This window comes from Rhipicephalus sanguineus, chromosome 11 (genome assembly GCF_013339695.2).
Source record: "Rhipicephalus sanguineus isolate Rsan-2018 chromosome 11, BIME_Rsan_1.4, whole genome shotgun sequence".
Lineage (NCBI taxonomy): Eukaryota > Metazoa > Arthropoda > Arachnida > Ixodida > Ixodidae > Rhipicephalus > Rhipicephalus sanguineus.
The window spans coordinates 134,907,910-134,925,465 of NC_051186.1; the positions used below are offsets into that span (position 1 = coordinate 134,907,910).

At 46.4% G+C, this 17,556-nt stretch overlaps 1 protein-coding gene across 1 annotated transcript in view; it reads left to right on the forward strand.

Annotated features, from left to right (window-relative positions):
- LOC119374604 (uncharacterized) overlaps window positions 1-17,556 on the forward strand; it is a 316,867-nt gene that overhangs the window by 275,937 nt on the left and 23,374 nt on the right. The gene's annotated exons all lie outside the window — the stretch shown is intronic.

A 17,556-nucleotide genomic window follows, 5' to 3' on the forward strand; every position in this document is an offset into this window, starting at 1 on the left:
ACAGAAAATATCTTGGCGTACCGTATTTTTCAATTCCTGTTACATTTATTAACAAAATGTATGAAATCATAATTTGATTATTAGCACAAGTGCTTTCTTAGCTGTAATTTTGCATCCCATGCATCACCTAGGTCTCTGTACTGTTTTTCGCTCTGGTCACTGAAGTATGTCTTTTGTAACGCGCTACCAAAATAAGATCTCTGCTTTATTCTTCTAACTGTCTGATTTATTTGTACTACTGCTTACACATTTACACGTTGCCAAGGCGATTTTGAAAACAAATATATAGTTATGTGAGCGTGCCTTGAGTATACAGTGCAAAACATTCTGCTTACCGCTTAGGAAAATAGCGAAATTGAGTTCGCATTATAACAACGGAAAGCATTAGCAACCATCTTAAAAATGTTAGGAAGGGTATTCAAGAAACCTTGTTTTACTGAATTCTCCGTTTTACTCGTGAGCGTCCCAACGAGCCGTTTCAGGCAATTTTCCATAGGCACTGAATTTTCTATTGTCTCAACAGATAAGTTGACGATACTTCGTGCTCATAGCTATTCGCAACTTCCAGGTACCGTGGCGCCGCCTAGCGGTGGCCGCCGGAAGCTCTGTTGAGATTATTGAAATGCTGGACCCGCTTGAGTCAGCGAATGTTGCCACTTGTTTTGTCTCGTTTGGGGTTGTTTTGCGACGGTGTGCACGGTCTCGATACGAGACATTTTCGGTTCCTCAATGTGAACGGAAAATAAAAGAAAAAGGCAACTGATTTTAGTGCGGGCCTCGGTTCTCACAGCGTACAGCGGGAGGCAAAGCAAAAGCCTCCCCTTCAGATTAGCGCCTCGAAAAGCCGTGAGTGGTTAAGCGGGTTAAACTTCGCAAGCAAATAACCAGGTCCCATGAATATATGCAGAATCCCATTTTGTGTCCGAGTATATGTCTACTACCTCATATCACCTTTCTCGCGCTTCGTTCCTCCGCTCGACACAGTCGCTATGCAGACAGTACCACTACTGATAAGGAATGCGTTCCGCCTCTAGAATATAATGAAACGTCCGCTTTCAAAGCGTCCATTGCACCATTCCACGTCTGTAGTGGCTGTGAAGTGCCTCCGTGACCTTCACATCTCCAGCTCTTTTTGTTCTGTATTACTTGCTGATGGCGCTGTTTTTTCGTCCCTGTCCCGTACGATGTTACTAATTGCACTTCTCATAAACACCGAAAGCGTAGGATGATAACAGAAACGTCCCTTCTTAAACGTGAAAATTGCGTCTTGCGCTGCTTGTCGACGTATTGTGGCATTCCGCTGTTTTTTTCTTTTTTTCTCTTTTTTACCAAGAAAGCGCAATAAAATCGTACTTCCGATAATCGTACATGCCTCAAGTGGTTCTTGTGCTTCGGTCTCGAAGGGCAACACATTTTTTTTTTCCTTTACTTACATTACTTCGTGCTTTGAAGGGAGCTGAGCTAGCTACGCGGCAGAATGCAATGCAAGCAAAAATGGGATAAAGCATGTCTCCGAGAATGTCTGATATTACTGAGACATCTTTACTGAGTCTCCTACTACCATATCGTGCTAACAGCACAGCGGGGGTTGCAACGTGCGATTAAGCGCCGCAAGCAACGCGACTAGTGTGTTTGCTTTATTTACAGTGGTGTGCATATTTATCTTCCTAATGAGGTTCCAATAACGTACCCGACATTCGTTTACTTATTATAACATGTCACCGCAACCCTACTTTCACTAAAACATGAATCGGAGTGCAGCCGAAGCGCAAAGAACTGAACTCTTCGCCAAACATGTACGTTCCTAAATCGTCTGCAGCGGGCCGATAATCTCAACGACCGCCATGTTGGATGTACAGTCGCGCCACCTATAGGCCGTGAAAGTTGCGAATTAAGGGCGCCCTCTGTATTGTGTTTCTGTACTCATTCAATGTGAATGTTCGCTACAGAACCACCTCTCTATTTTACTTATATTTGTTTTCCTGCTTTACAGGCCCGTAACTAGGGGGGGGGTTGAGGGGGTTCTGACCCCCCCCCCCCGAAATTTTTTTGATGCTTTAACTTTTCGGGTGATACTAAAATATTTACACGCCTTCACAGCGACCCCCAGCTGCCAAAGTTACACTGCAACTTTCCTGGCATTGCTTCCCTCTTCTTCCTTTCTTCAAACCTACCAGAACACCTCAGCGCTCCCTCCCCCGCACGCGCACCTGCCCTATTTGTACAGCTTTGCACTTCGCCCTCGCGTTCCTTCGAGTCTTTTCTTTTTCGTCTTTCACCCCGTAGCAGCTCCTTTATTGATTCCAGATGCTTTCCTTGTGCATTGCCGCTGGAGAAGTTATCCGTCTGTGCGGACCACACGTGTCGGCTTTGGGTTTCTACGAAAAGCGCGTCTCCTTCTGTGAAAGTAAACAGTTCGACAGCAACGGCAACACCAACACGACGTGCGCAAATTTGCCAGGGAACGAAACCCCTAAGCGGAAAAACTCAGCGGCGCATTCCGAGGACGCAGGCTGCAGGGTAAACTTTTCTCAAACTGTAGTCTTCGCCACCGAAACGAATCATCGAAGATGACATCTACTGAAAGACTGGCATATCCGAGCAACTTCGAACAACCTTAACCACACGCAAGGAAATCTACCTCTTCTGTACACACAAGGTATATGCGCCTCCCTACAAAGCACACAAAGCGAGGATACAGCCGGCACACAATCCGGCACCAGCGGTCAACTTTCACAGGAGAAAAAAAACGCCGCCAAGCTGGGCTGCGCGCGGGAGTACAGAGGCTGACGTCACAGCCTACAAAGTGCATTTTTGGGGGGTCACGGCTATTTAATTAGCGCAGCCCAGAGAGAATTATGCAGGCGCCCAGGGAGCCGTCTGTGAAAAGGTGACTTTTTCACAGGAACGGAGCAACACCTGCTTTCTGGACTGTACCACGGGAGTGCAAATGTCTCGGCAGTGCATTCTTGGGGGGTTCACGTATATTAAGGGGAGTATGGAGTGCCCATGGAGTCTTCTGTGAAAAGGTCTTTAAGTAGCGTTAATCCAGTTTGCTGCAGCGGGAGTACAATAATGGTCCTGCATGCACACCAGCTGTAGCGGCGTTCAGAAAACACATGCGCCACGCGGGAGCCGGCGCGTTCATCACACTTCTACATTCTAGCCACTGTAAAGTGGATAAGAGAGGAAGAAAACATCGCCCGCCGTTCACGCCAGGCAGTCGAAGCAGTCGCAAACGTCTTTTTGGAGCCACTGGCCACTTCTGTGTGCGTGCACAGGATTGCGGCAGCAAAATGAAAAGACACTCTGCAACAACGAAGCAAAGGAGTCTTGCGTCTTACTTCAAGAAAGTTCGAACCGATGAAGCGGACGGAGAAGAACCGCCTCCTTCGAAGGATAAAACTTCGCCCTCCTCAGCACTGGTGGAAAGCCAAGCGCGTCGGAACTTCTGTAGCGACTCAGGAGAATGCACCGGTTTATGTGAATCACCTGAGAACGAACACAAGCAGGACACCCATGCGCCGCCGGAAAATGATGGTGGCCGCAGTGCAACTCCAAGTGACCTTTGTTCTACAGTCAACGCTGGGCAAAGTGACGCCTTTACCACTGGGCAATGCCCAAGGAAGGTGAGTGGCATGGCACCTACACATTCTGGTTCGCCTCCCCTCTGTGCGACGAGTGCGAATATTTTGGACTTGGGACTGTTTGTCTCGAAAAGCAATAATGTAATGATCCAGAGACGACGGAGAAGCTGCTGCTCAATCCGTGGACCCCTCCGGCTAACTATGATTATCCAGCCACAGGGAAAAGGAATCTGAAGTTCCAACCTCACTGGGTAGATCGTTACCCATGGCTTGTTTATTCAGAGAAGCTTCAAGGAGCATTATGCAAATATTGCGTAGTCTTCGCAAGCGAGTGTGCAGGAAAAGGGGAGCACCAGCGCTTGGGCTGTTTTGTAACTAAGGAGTTCACCAATTACAAGAAAGCCATGGACGCCTTTAAGAGCCACGCATCCAGCAGTTATCACGCCATGTCAACAACGCTATCGGAGAACTTTTTAGCAGTCCGGTCCCGCTCACAGCATGACATCTTAACACAACTTGACCACGGTCTTAAAAAGCAGGCGGAAGAAAACCGCAAGAACTTGCTGCCAATAATAGAAACAATCCTTTTCTGTGGCAGGCAAGAAGTACCGCTTCGCGGCACAGACGACTCTGGTCCGATAAATATGTCTGAAGTGCTGCCATTGAAAAATGATGGAAATTTCCGCGCACTGCTTAGGATGAGAGCAAAATGTGGAGATGCCGCCTTGAGAGCTCACATGGAAACATCTCCGGCGAATGCGCTGTACACGAGCCCAAAAATTCAAAATGAGTTGATCACCCTCTGTGGTAAAATTATACAAAGAAAGATAGTTGAAAACGTCAACTCAGGTTCGTGTTTTTCAGTTCTAGCTGACGAGGCCACTGATATATCTCGCACCGCCCACATTTCCCTATGTGTAAGGTACGTTGGACACGACACGTCGGGAGTGCCCATACTTAAAGAAGATTTTGTAGATTTCGTTCCCGTGTACGATCTCACTGGCAAGGCGCTGGCGAGCACAATCCTGAACAGCCTTAGAGGTCATGGCTTTGACCTGAACCTACTTTGCGGGCAAGGATACGACGGCGCGGCATCAATGAGCGGCCACCTTAACGGTGTTCAAGCCTTCATTCGTCAAACAGCGCCCAAAGCGTTGTACGTGCATTGTAGCGCCCACTCGTTGAACCTTGCTCTGCTTCACGCATGCAAACTCCCCAGCATCCGCAACTGTTTGGGAACTGTATCCTCAACCTGTACGTTTGTGAGAGCTTCGCCACAGAGGACGAACCAACTGCGAGACAAAGTAGAAGATTTAACACAAGAAAAAAGAAAATCAGTTCTCTCCTTTTGCCAAACAAGGTGGGTAGAGAGTCACGATGCACTTCAGCGTTTCCTTGAACTGTACGTGCCTATTGTACAATTCCTCGAATATTTGGAAGAAGAGGCCGCGTCATCTGATACTTCATCAAAAGCTTCTCAACTGCTCAATGCCATTACGAAGCCCGAGTTTGTCGTTTCGCTTCAGATCTGTAGCGACCTCTTCTCTTTGACACTGCCACTTTGCAAGTTTCTTCAAAAAATTGACTGTGACTTGGCTCAAGCGTGCGATCACGTAAAGAATGTTATAGACGTTCTTTCCACAAAAAGGGCTAGTGCGGAAACGGAATTTAATAAGATTTTTCTGAAGTCGCTCTCTTTGCTGAAGATCACAAATGTTGAGATGGCCCTACCACGCATCACTGGAAGGCAGATGCAAAGAAGCAACGTACCTTCTGCTACTCCCGAAGAGTACTACCGGAGGAATGTGTATTTGCCTTTGCTGGCTGACTTCGAAAATCAATTAAGAGACCGGTTCGATGCCCATAAGAAGGTCGTGGTTGGCCTTAACATGCTGCTGCCGAAATTCTGCGCATCGGCTAGCCTTTCTGATATTGATGATGCAGTGCAGTTTTACCTTGGCGACATTCCTTCCGCTAATGTCATCGAAGCAGAGTTCACACTGTGGGTGAACAAATGCTGCCAGATCGAAGAAAAGAATCGCCCAGCTTGTGCTTTACAGGCCTTAGAGATGTGCAACCGCGACTTTTTTCCGAACATCCACAGCCTACTTTCTATCCTGGCGACTTTACCCGTGTCGACGTCGACCCCGGAACGGACTTTTTCCACACTGAGAAGGCTGAAGAGCTACCTTCGAAATCATATGAACAACGACAGATTGACCGGACTAGCACTGCTCAGCATCCATCGAGAACTTCAAGTGACCCCAGAACAAGTCCTCACAGAATTTTGCAAGTTGCCGAGAAGGAAAAACTTCCTCGTTTAAACTTCCCTCTATGTTTCAAGAGTCGATTAAAAGCTAAACCCAGCTAGCCCAAGCTTCAACCCTTCTATTCTTTCGCAATTACGAGGAAACTATCCAGCAAGCAGAATGTGCGAACGGTAACAAGAAGATCGGAATGTCGGGCGACTTGTTTGTTTGCTTGCATACATACTGTCACGGACTGCCATTTTTGCGACCCGGCGTAACGGCAAATTAACGGGCGCCGCACTCCCCCGCTGACCGGTGGAACCGTTCGCTCATGAAAAGACTGGTCTTTAGTGCAGGGAAGTACTGAATGGGGTGTTCTTCTTCAAACGTTAGTCGCCGATGTTTGATCCTTTGTACCTACGGCGGCGTCGGCAGGGTCGTCAAAGGCCGCGATGCACCCCGAACCAGCTGTAGACTGCAAGACGCACCGGCTGAAACCAAGGAAACTGACCATTCCCACGGGCAAAACTGCTTGTGGGCAAGCCGTATGAGAGAACCCCAACAGGTTGTCACTCTCGCTCAGTTGAGGACCCTCTCCTAATTAAAAAGGGACGCGGTCAATATATTTTTAGGGTGGAGTTTCTAACAATGAAACGTGCATGATTGGACCCATGTAGAGGTCTCTTTTCCCCCAGGACGAGAATGAGGGGACACGGAGGTCGATTTAAGCGCAGGATTTCGCCTTGCTAAGCAGTCTAGTTGCTGACCAACATGGTGTAGAAGGAGATCAAGAAGTATCCCTTAAGTGGTTGTGGCTCCGTATCGGCTGGCCACCTAAACTTAGCCATTCGTCTAGTTGTGACGCGAAATTAACGTCTGTAACGTAGGCATCGGTACTTGAATCTCGAGTAAGTTCAACCTGCCCGAGATCGGCTTCAAGCACTAGCCTACCGGAAACACCAGCGCTGCAACACCGCCGACATCGCAGTTGTGCCAGAACTCTCTCTGACTTCTTGCATCCGATCGTCGTGGACTCAACGCTGCCGGTCATCACAGGTATCCCTTCACCTGTTTATACCTTCGGACTTTCTCATCTGTAGTTTTATTGTTGGTTAGTTTTGTGTAGTTTGTAATACTTCTCTCTTGTAAGCTGATTTATTGATTTTATATGTATTTTGTTAGTTGGTATTAAGTGTTGTACTAGATTCCTCGTGCTGCAATATCACTAGAGTTTTGTTTTTCCCCACACACGTCTCTGATCTCTTCACTGTCTCTGCTTACGTACGGAACGACCTAACCTGCTGCCATTCCCGTCGCCGACTTCGCGCTGGCGACGCTAGAGTGGCAGCTTGTAACACATACATACCGTTTTTGTACCGTGGTTACATTGTGTTACTTCATCAGGAGCCGTTGGTCGCGGTGTCCCCGGCTTTGGTGGTGCTATTGTCCAAACTTATTTCTTGCTTTAACCAGAATTTGAGGTTGACATACCAATTTCTTTATTTGGGTACAAATAATTGAAAAGTACCATCGAATTATTACAAGTAAGCGATGTACTTGATTTATTCACAAAAATAAGCCAGTATAAATCTTAAAAAATGGCAGCCGTTATACACGCAAACCCCCCCCCCCCCGAAAAAAATTCCTGGGTACGGCCCTGCTGCTTTAGGCCTTCTTAAATATTTTTTGTACCACTAATCGCCACGAAATGGGAGCTATAAGCGGCAATCCGCCTCGTGCGCTGCTGCTTTCAGTGGTACTGGTGGCGCCACCAACGGCGGACAGTGGCGATAGGTGGATATGCGCGGCTCATAGAAGCCGTGGGTAAAGCGCCTGTTACTCTCCGTTTTAGATGCGAAGTATCTTAAGGCGGAGCTCAATCCGGTGGTGGTGGTGTGCGGCGTGACCACCCTTACTGCGCATGCGCATACTCTCTCCACACACCTCCTCTCTACTCACCCTCTCCCCTTCCCATCTCCCCTTCCCATCTCCACTTTCCCTCTCACCTCCCCCTCTCCACTTCCCCTCTCACCTCCCCCTTTCCACTCGTCCTCTGAAACGCGGGCTAGACATGCCGAAATTCTCTCCTGCGCAACGCCGCGATGAGCTCGAGCGCATGCGCGTCCCCTCCCCTTCTCCCTCCTCTCCTACGCTGCCCCCCTCTCGCCCGCCTGTCGACCGCGTTCCCCGCTCGCCCTGTGAGAATTAACGGCCAGGCTAGATGGAAGATATAACGCACGTAGCGTCCCTCTTCGCGTTCCACGACGCGAGGTCGGTAGCATGCCCAACGAACGCCAACGGAACGCGATCGTGCAAGTGCTCCGGCTTCGCATCGCCTCATGGTCCCCTTTAGCGGGACATGGTGTAATTTTTTCTATTCATGTTTCATTCTGGTTTGATATTTGTACTGCCGACGCTACTCCACTAGACAACCATGCCGTCTGTTACGTCCATTGTTCTATATTATTTGTTTTAAAATGACAGGCCCGTTTTTTTTATGCGTGCGCGCGATGCACTGCGTACGTTTCTTACGTGCATGTGTCCAAGTTGTTTGCGTGATCTGTTAACACAGATGAAATAAAAATTGTTGCAGTACAAAACAGCATTCTTGTTTTATTGAACACCCCAAACAGTACAACAATGACTATTACGGCTGTATGCCTGCTTAAGAAACGCACAAAAGACACGCGATTTTATCTTCGCCCAACACTCGTAGCACTCAACTAGGCCAAGAAAACCAAAATCTAACTTGCTGAACGTTTTAACAGCTGTCACACAGCTGCATAATAATGCGTGAAAGTACTGTAGCAAATGACCAACAAACATTCACACAGCGTTTTTTTTTGTTCACAGACCGTATTAACATATGAGGAAGTTCTAACTGCATTGCAATCACATATTTCAGAATATCTAATCACTTTCACCATTGAAGCCACAATCCTCTAACACATGCGCTTTAAATTGAGCATGGCATTACTCAGACTGCGCACGCGTGGCATTACTCAGATTTATATAGGAAATGCGCACGCGTGCAATGTATCTCGTATGCTAGATTCTCCTTTGGTACGTGCAGCTCAAAATAAAATGCGATTCTAGAAGTAATGTTCGTGGAGTAGCGAACATATAGCAGAACAACTACTTACAGCTTCACTTACCTTTGCAAAAACGGTATTCCAATTGCAATTCAATATTAACCGACGCAACAACGATAACAAGACGCTTGTTGCACACAGGCGTACCAGGTTGACGCTCGAGGCCAAGCGCGGTATTTTAAGTGTAGCACAATCGTGCGCGTACAGTACGCTAGAATATTCTGGCACAATGTCGTCAAGCTTGCAGTCACTTCAGCGGTTCCCACGACGTAGCACCAGTTGACGTACTCGCGTCATCAAACTGCTACGACGCCGAGAACTACGCACACAGCTGACTTGGAAAAACGCGGTCTTGCAGGAGGCCATCTTGTCCCGCAACCAACGGACAAAAGTACACAACTGAGGCGTCTGAAACATTGCCGTTGATGAGATGGCAGCTGAACGAAATCAGGGCTCATCGTCCGACGTGTGGCCACCGCCTTAACACAATATTAACGTTGCAACGTTCAAGGAAAACGCGACCAAAGCGACGAGCCCAGCCGGTCTTGTCGGATGCGCTACAGCCACTACAGCACAGTGCACAGCGCGCGCTCTCACGGCCACCGAAAGAAATAAAAGAAAGTGGAGAGAGGAGTTAGCTTGGAGCATGGCCAGTCGGTGGAAGCAAGAGGACGTGTTGCGTCATCGGTGTGGCGTATTGTCGAGAGATGGCGCTAGTTTGTTTTTGCGCAACGAAATCGCAAACTTGATTCAAAATGCATGGGATCCTATGGGGGGTTGGGAGAGGGCACAACCGCCTTAGCCGAGCGGTGGCGCCACCATACCGATGCACGAGGCGGATAGCGCGAATAGAGGCGGTGTCCTACGACGCTTTGTGCAACTGTACAAAGACTTCTGAGACGTTGCTGTGTTGCACATGTTCTCTCGTTGAAGAAAAATTGCTAAAAATTGCACGTTAGTGAGTATATCAACAAATAATTCTTTACGCCAGCGGATAAGAAGAATATGAAAATTCATTGCAGTTTTACGTCATCTACGTATACACCAGGGGTCTCAAACTCAGCTTATAGCCAGCGCGTCACAGTCGCGAAATTTAGTTCCAAGGGCCGGGACAGTGAAGATGGTGGGATCGGGGGTCGGAGAGGGCTTGAACAAAATGGTGTCGCCATTTGAAAGGAAGTCTTTCCCATATCTCATATATAGGTCATTTCTGAAAGGGATTTGGAATCAACATTCGAGAAACATTGACACCGATGTACACAACAAGCGAAATCTGGACGTGGATTCTGAAATTAAGAGTTTTTGTTCCACGGTTATGTTTCAGCACATGGTTACCACCGTTCCTCACGAAAGGAATGCTTAAGACCAGTCATATCTGTGTAGCTCACGAACATACTTATTAAGAAAATAAAAACAAATGGGACGAAGACGATCATGTGTGCGGGCCGGACCGCTAGCGAAAGGTCTGAATCCCCTAGAATACACAATGCCCCCTCCCACCCCCCCTCAACAAAAGATATGTTGCTACCAGCGTTGTTGCTGGTGTACACCTGTCCGGATATACGGTATTGCGCAAACCGTCTTTTATGGACAAGGTAAAAGTCCACATTGGTATTTGCGCAGTCGTGCGAAGGCTTGTTATTGGATTTATTGTGATTATATGGCAACCCACTAGTTGGTCGGCAAGCTGGGCAGCGACTCCCACCAATTGCAAAAATGACAAGCAAGAACCACTGTCAGTGAAGTGTATAAAGAGTTGTCCTGTGAAGAAGCTAAAACAAACCGCAATAAGTTGTTTCAGAGAAGGAAACTGATGTACTTTGAGCAAGAAGGGCAAGACTTTTGAGATACTAACAGACGTTTCAATCAAGCGAAACAAAATAGGTCAGAGTTAAGAAATTTTCAAGCAGACATTTTCGTGCATAGGCGTTTGCTGCTACATTATATGGATCTATAATAACAAATTTGAGATTGTATCGAAGTATCTTAAGATACAATTCCCGAGTATCGTATCGGATACAATTATTGCTGCAGTATCTTGTATCTGTATCTCCAATACTTCTTGCCTGAGTATCTTGTATCGTATCGCGATACAATTTTAAAGTATCTTTGCCCAGCCCTGTTTATATACAATGGATCTCCGATGAACTCGTCTTGACTAACAAGTCTTCCATTCTTTTGTTGTCCTCTTGTCTCTCGTGTGTAGGCTTTCCATTCCTCTCTTTGTTGGGTCCCACTGTTGGAGAGACAAGTCCGTGTTGGGCTTGTCCTCCAGTCTGTCCTTTTGAGGCTTACTGTAAAACTCATCAAATTGATTAGTGACTGAACAGGATTTTATTGAATACAGGTTAGTTGTTATAGGTTTCTTTTTCTTTTTTATGACTTTTCTTTACCACCCCGGCTCCTCCCTAAGTCCACCGGCTCTTGCAAAGGTAATGAGGGAAATATATTAACATGATAACAATATAAAGATGCACTGTATCGGCTTCAAATCACATCAATACAAGTACATGTAGTAAAATTACACAAATTCAGTCGTATAATATATTAACATGATAACGCAATAAAGATGCACTATATCGGCTTCAAATCACATCAATACAAGTACATGTAGTATAATCACAAAGTCAATCATATAATACTCGCCAAAGTGGCCAGGCCACATTGATGGCAATGATTGATAAAATATGTCCAGCACATACTTGTTTTAAATGCGAAGCATTTCTTAGCGAACCTCAGGCACTTTGGGCGTTTCTATCTACGTATCTATCTATCTATCTATCTATCTATCTAGCCGCCTACGTCTGGGCACTCTCCTGGTGGTCCCTATAACTTCTAATATACCAAAATTGGCATAGCAGGGGATCAGTGTATGGTGAATACGATTCACTGGTCATGACATGAATAACGCAAAATGCCTGTCGCGTACGTCATGAAACCCTTTCTCTCAGTCACGTGTGGCACATACCCGCATACCAGTGTTCAAGTTATGCGGGTATGTGCCACAGGTGATACAAAGTCTCAACCAACACAGTAAACGCGAACACACACATTGACACGCAAGGAAAGTGATAATAATAATAATTGTTAGGGCTTCAATTTTGACCGTCTGGTATTCTTTAATGTGCACCGAGATCGCACAGTACACAGGCATCTAGCATTTTGCATTCATCGCAATGCCACCGCCGCGGCCGGGATCGAACCCGTGACCTTCGGGTCAGCAGCCGAGCACCGTAACCGCTACACCACCGTGGCGGACACAAGGCAAGTGAGGAAGCTGAAGACAGAACAACCCTTGAAGACGCTCAACTACAATGCACTCGTTCACGTTGTGGACTACGTCGATTACGCATGAACCGGGGTCAATCCTTCCTACAATAAATCTGCCGAGAGAACCAGGCCTCTCATCATTACCGGTGGCTTCAACATTGACTTATCAAGACCCAACAAGGCCTGGTCCTTATACTGCGTGAAAGACGGCTTGGATGTGGACAGGGCATCAAAAGACCTCGCTGCCACGTGCATAACAGGAGGCGTCATAGATCATTTCATGGTAAGAGGCATCCAGGATTTCCACCAGCTGTGCTATACCTCGCACTTCACTACACTTAGACGCCTCGTAGCCGCGATCACGAACGGATCCGATTAACGAGTCCGGTCCAGCTGCTGGTGCTCACTGATCACGATGATAAGGACGTTGTTCAAGAACTGTCAAGAACCTCTTCTACACATACACACGGTTTCGTGAAACGTGCGTGCGTTCCCATCATAACAGATAAGTATACGCATAACAACTGTAACGCAACTGTAACAACTGCAACTGTGATTCTACCGTACGTGCAGTGCGCCTGCGTGTGCCACTCGGCTGTGTGTATATCCAGGGGAACTTTGCTTAATGAAGCTTAGTTGCGAGTAACGCCTGTCCTGTGCATTTGTGTTTCTTCTTTGTGCTATTAGAGAAGCTGTTCTTTGTAGAGAACAGTAGAGAAGCTATTCTTTGTGCTGTTCGGATTCGCGCTATCCAGTATTGAAGAATATAAGCACTACACATCAGCTTACCGCGTCTGGTGATGGTAACACCCATGTTGCTTTTGGCATCGTTACGCAACCGTAAACAACTGGTTATATAAAACATATGCGACTCTTCAGCATATAAGTGTGTTTATGCCACTTCCACATCTCTCTAGCGTCATACCGCAACGTTTCGCTCAGCATGAAATATTATGCCACAGTCACCATCTCGCGCATGCTTCGCATAACATCGATTCCCACGGTACGTGCGATCTGCCAAATTTTTTTATCTTTCTTTTCATTTTCATGTTTTTTCCTCCCCTTTTCTTCATTTTTCCTTCTTTTACCTTTGTCTTTTTTGTTCTTTTTTTCTTTCCTCTTTTTCTCCTCTCTCTTTTTTTCTTTGTAATATTTTCTGTTCACTCTCTTTTCGTGTCCTTCTTTATTTTTTTTCTTTCTCTTTTCTTTTTCTTCTCTTGTTTTTTCTCTCCATCTTTTTTTCCCGAGATTATAAGGCTGATATGAATTATAATTTTTGACATCATCTTTTTCTCTAGGTAAAGAACCCTTTTTCACGTTTCGTATAAAAGAGGATATGGTAGATGAATATACGTTGGTCACAAAATGTTTTGACAGTAGGCCAAGAGTAGAGCGCTGTAGGCGTCGAGCCGCGGGTACGGCGGGGCCCTCGAAGGGACGCCTAATGGGCGGGACGCGAAGCGCCGCAACAAAAGAAACTGGCGGCTCCCTGCGGAAGACGAAGGAGAAAAAGAATGGAGGCAGCTTCGCACTAGTGACACGAGACCCGAAGGAATCCAGGAGCTGGGCGGATTTCTTAGTTTAACTCTCTTTATTACTATCTTTCTTTCTTCATCTCTTTCTTTCTTTTGCTCTCCTCCTCGCTCTTTCATTCCACCTATTTCTCCCTCTCTCTATCTCTCTATTTCCTCTCTTTCTATTTTATTCCCTTTCTCTCCATTTATCTCTTTCTATGCTATGATTTACTCTCTTCCCTCCTCCTTACGCTCACTTTCCTTTCCCACCTTCTCGCTATACTGTATGACACGAGGCTATGTTGTGCCCTGCTAACGTGCCTCGATAGCCGAGTCGTTACGATGCCCGCCTTCGGGGGTACGCGGGTTCGAATCCCGCATCGTCAAGAAACCTGTTGCGCCAAAAATTTCCCTCTTTCTATTAAATGCGAAGCATTTCTTAGCGAACCTCTGGCACTTTGAGCGTTTCTATCTACGTATCTATCTATCTATCTATCTATCTATCTAGCCGCCTACGTCTGGGTGCTCTCATGATCGCCTCCTTAACCTGGTGTAGACCAAAATTTGCATGGGATGGTAACAGGATTTGACGAATATGACTGCCAGGTCATGACATGAATAACGTTAAAGTCCTGTTGCGTACGTCGTCAAACCTTTTCTACTAGACACGTGTACATACCCGTTCACTACGGGCCGCGGTGTACGGGTATGCGCCACAGGTGATTGACAGTTTATATCTATCCAGCAACGGCGAGAACAGAGATTGGTAACTTAAATGCTAGAGCGTTAAGGAAAACCAACATCGGCAGCGTTGACTCAACGAATGGAAAGAATGAAAATTAGGATCCCAGCAGGAATCGAACCCAAGCATTTTGCGTGGCACTCAGGTATTCTACCGTTGAGCCACGCCAGGTCTGTAAACTGGTTTGGAAAAACAGCCTACGCAGGCGTAATAGCGGTGCAACGTCAATTGTGGCTGTGGTGCTTGCTATCTAATTTTACAATAAAGCAAGAAACGCGACATGGTAACTCTACCATGTGTAAACCCTACGATACAGGCGTCATATAAGATTGACGTCTGTAGTTCCAGTGTTGGCTCCGCTTTTATAACAGTCTAATAAACGTTACGTCTATATAACTATGATTCAGCAAGCTACATTGAAGCATTGCTCGACCCCGGAGGAATACATTAACGAAAGTTACATATGATATCCACATCACCGCACCGTCAAGTGCACTTCGTCCACCAGAACGACGCGGTGTCCTCTTCATTTCTTACGAGGCTGAGCGATGACCTCATGCTGACCGAGGATGATGCCAGATTGATTGACAACCGCTTTGTAGACTAGGCTACGTAGGCCATATACGCCCAGGTAGTCTACGAATACGACAAACACCATCCACTGATGTTGGTCTACGTAGCACTATCCAGGCCTACCAGCCTGGACGGCCTATACCTCACCAACGCTTCAGGTTCCGACATGTCGCCGTCTCTATCGACCGACAATTTGTCGACAAAATGACCGAGGCATCCACGAATTCCAACAGCTCTACTATACCACACTTCACTACACATGGACCCCCGTCACCACGATCACGACCGGATCCTATAACAAGTCATGACCAGCTGCTGGTGCTCACTGATCACGGTGATGATGCCCTTGTTCAAGAACTGTGAAGAACTTCTTGCACACATGCACAAGGGTTCGTGAAACGTGCGTGCGTTCTCGGGTCACGTATAAGCACTATACATATCAACTTACCGCTTCTGGTGTAGGTAATACACACGTTGCCATTGGCAGCGTTACCCAACCGTAAACAACTGGCGTATATAACACATATGCGGCTCTTCAACATATATATGTGTGCGTATAAAATTTATACAAACCTTTACCGTCATTTTGTAACGTGTCGCTCCGTAAAAAAGGTTATGCCGCAGTCACCTACCCGCCGCATGCTTCGCATAACATAGACTCCCACGGTACGTCGGATCTGCCGAATTTTTTTCTTTCCAGCTCTCTCTCTCTCTGTACTCGTTCTCTCACCCATCAGTGTTATTGCATCCCACGCCGGACAAATCGGCGCACGTGTTCTGAGAGCGAAGCAGAAGATGAAGAAGAGGACGAAAATAGCTCGTGCCGGTTGATGACGATGAGAGTTATCTGTCGACGCGAAACGACGTAACGAAAAGCCTCACAGCTTCGCCGTAAAACTGTCTTATTGCATAAACCGCAGAGCGGAGGGAAGACGGCACACTGCGCCAATAGAGCTCCCCATACAAGATGAAATCATAAAAGTAGCGCAGAACGGCGCTGGCGAATGCCTAGAAATCAGGATAAATTGAATACAACACAAGCCGCAGTTTTGCCAAGTGCGTCAGGACTCCCCACATAGAAACAGGCGCTCGAACCACATGCACCGATTCAAAGATCGCTCACCGTGTTTCAAAAGTACGTAGTTGATGTCGTGCGTCACTTGCAGCGGCTAGTAAGGCTAGCGAAACAGGCCAGCTGGATTCAGTACAAAATAAATGACGCGCGCGCCTTGCACCATGAAGTTCGTGGTTTCGTCGGTTAGACTCTGCGTCGGTTCTCACTGTGGATGGCTATAACGATTGGGGGTGCACAGGTGAAGCATTTATTTATTTATTTATTTATTTATTTATTTATTTATTTATTTATTTATTTATTTATTTATTTATTTATTTATTTATTTATTACGGTACCCACAGCGCCCGTTGGCATTACAGCCGGGTGGGGAGTGGGGAGAAAAACCCAAAGAAGCAATAAATCATGTGAAAATACATCGACCATGCATGAAAAATAAATTCCCGGAACTCTTTCACGCTCACACAAGCACAGAAAATCATTGCTTTATTAGCTTTAGCGAGTTTGGAAATGTCTCATTTGAAGAAGCTATGTCGACGTCCAATCGTAGCTTATTCCATTGTCTTGTGGCTCTGGGCTAGAAAGACATTGGAAATGCTTCAGTCTTGCCGGCTATTTCCTTTATCTTGTGTTGATAGTCCAGCCGTCGCAGACCGTAATCAGGTTTAGAAAATCATCTCCCAGTGTCTATACCTATGCGAGAATAAAATATTCTAAGATATTTCCTACGTTTCTGTAGTGGTTCCTAATCGAGGCTTTCTTTCACCCTTGAAACACTGAATCTTGTGGCATAACTTGAACAGACAAACTGAATCGGCATATTTTCTTTCTGAACTGGCTACATTACCTGCTGACCACGGATCCCACACAGAATCTAAGATAGACCGAACATCACACTGTGGTATCTCCGCCTCAGACGGCAACTTCTTTGCAGGAAACCTAGAACACGACATGCTTTATTTGCGGTATGATCGATAGCATGGCTCCAAGAAAGAACAGGGGCAGAATATACACCAAGACGTTTGAGGTCTTTAAGTGAAGATAACTTGCTTGAATTAACAGTGTGAAAGATGTCATCATGGGTTATTTTCCTTCAAAAACACGTATGCTTGGTTTTGCTTTTACGAGTTAATAATCATGCGCCACTTGCGCATCATTCAGATACTTTACCGAGATCATTTTGATTAGCGCGTTATCCAGAAGCCTAAGTTACCACCATTGTTAAGTACTTCACCAACTATAAGACCGTTTCCGTCAGCATTCAAGAAACACAAAGAGCCATACCATCAGATTTGCAATCAAGCCTAACTCTACTGAAACGCTGTTTATATAGTCTTTGCAAAGCCAAGCCACACATACCTTTCGCTCGTGGTAGCTAGGAGAGTTAAACCTCAGCCAATGTTTTGTATCTACATTCTTTTCCGCGGTAGTGCGCCCTTTCAGTTGATTACGGCGTC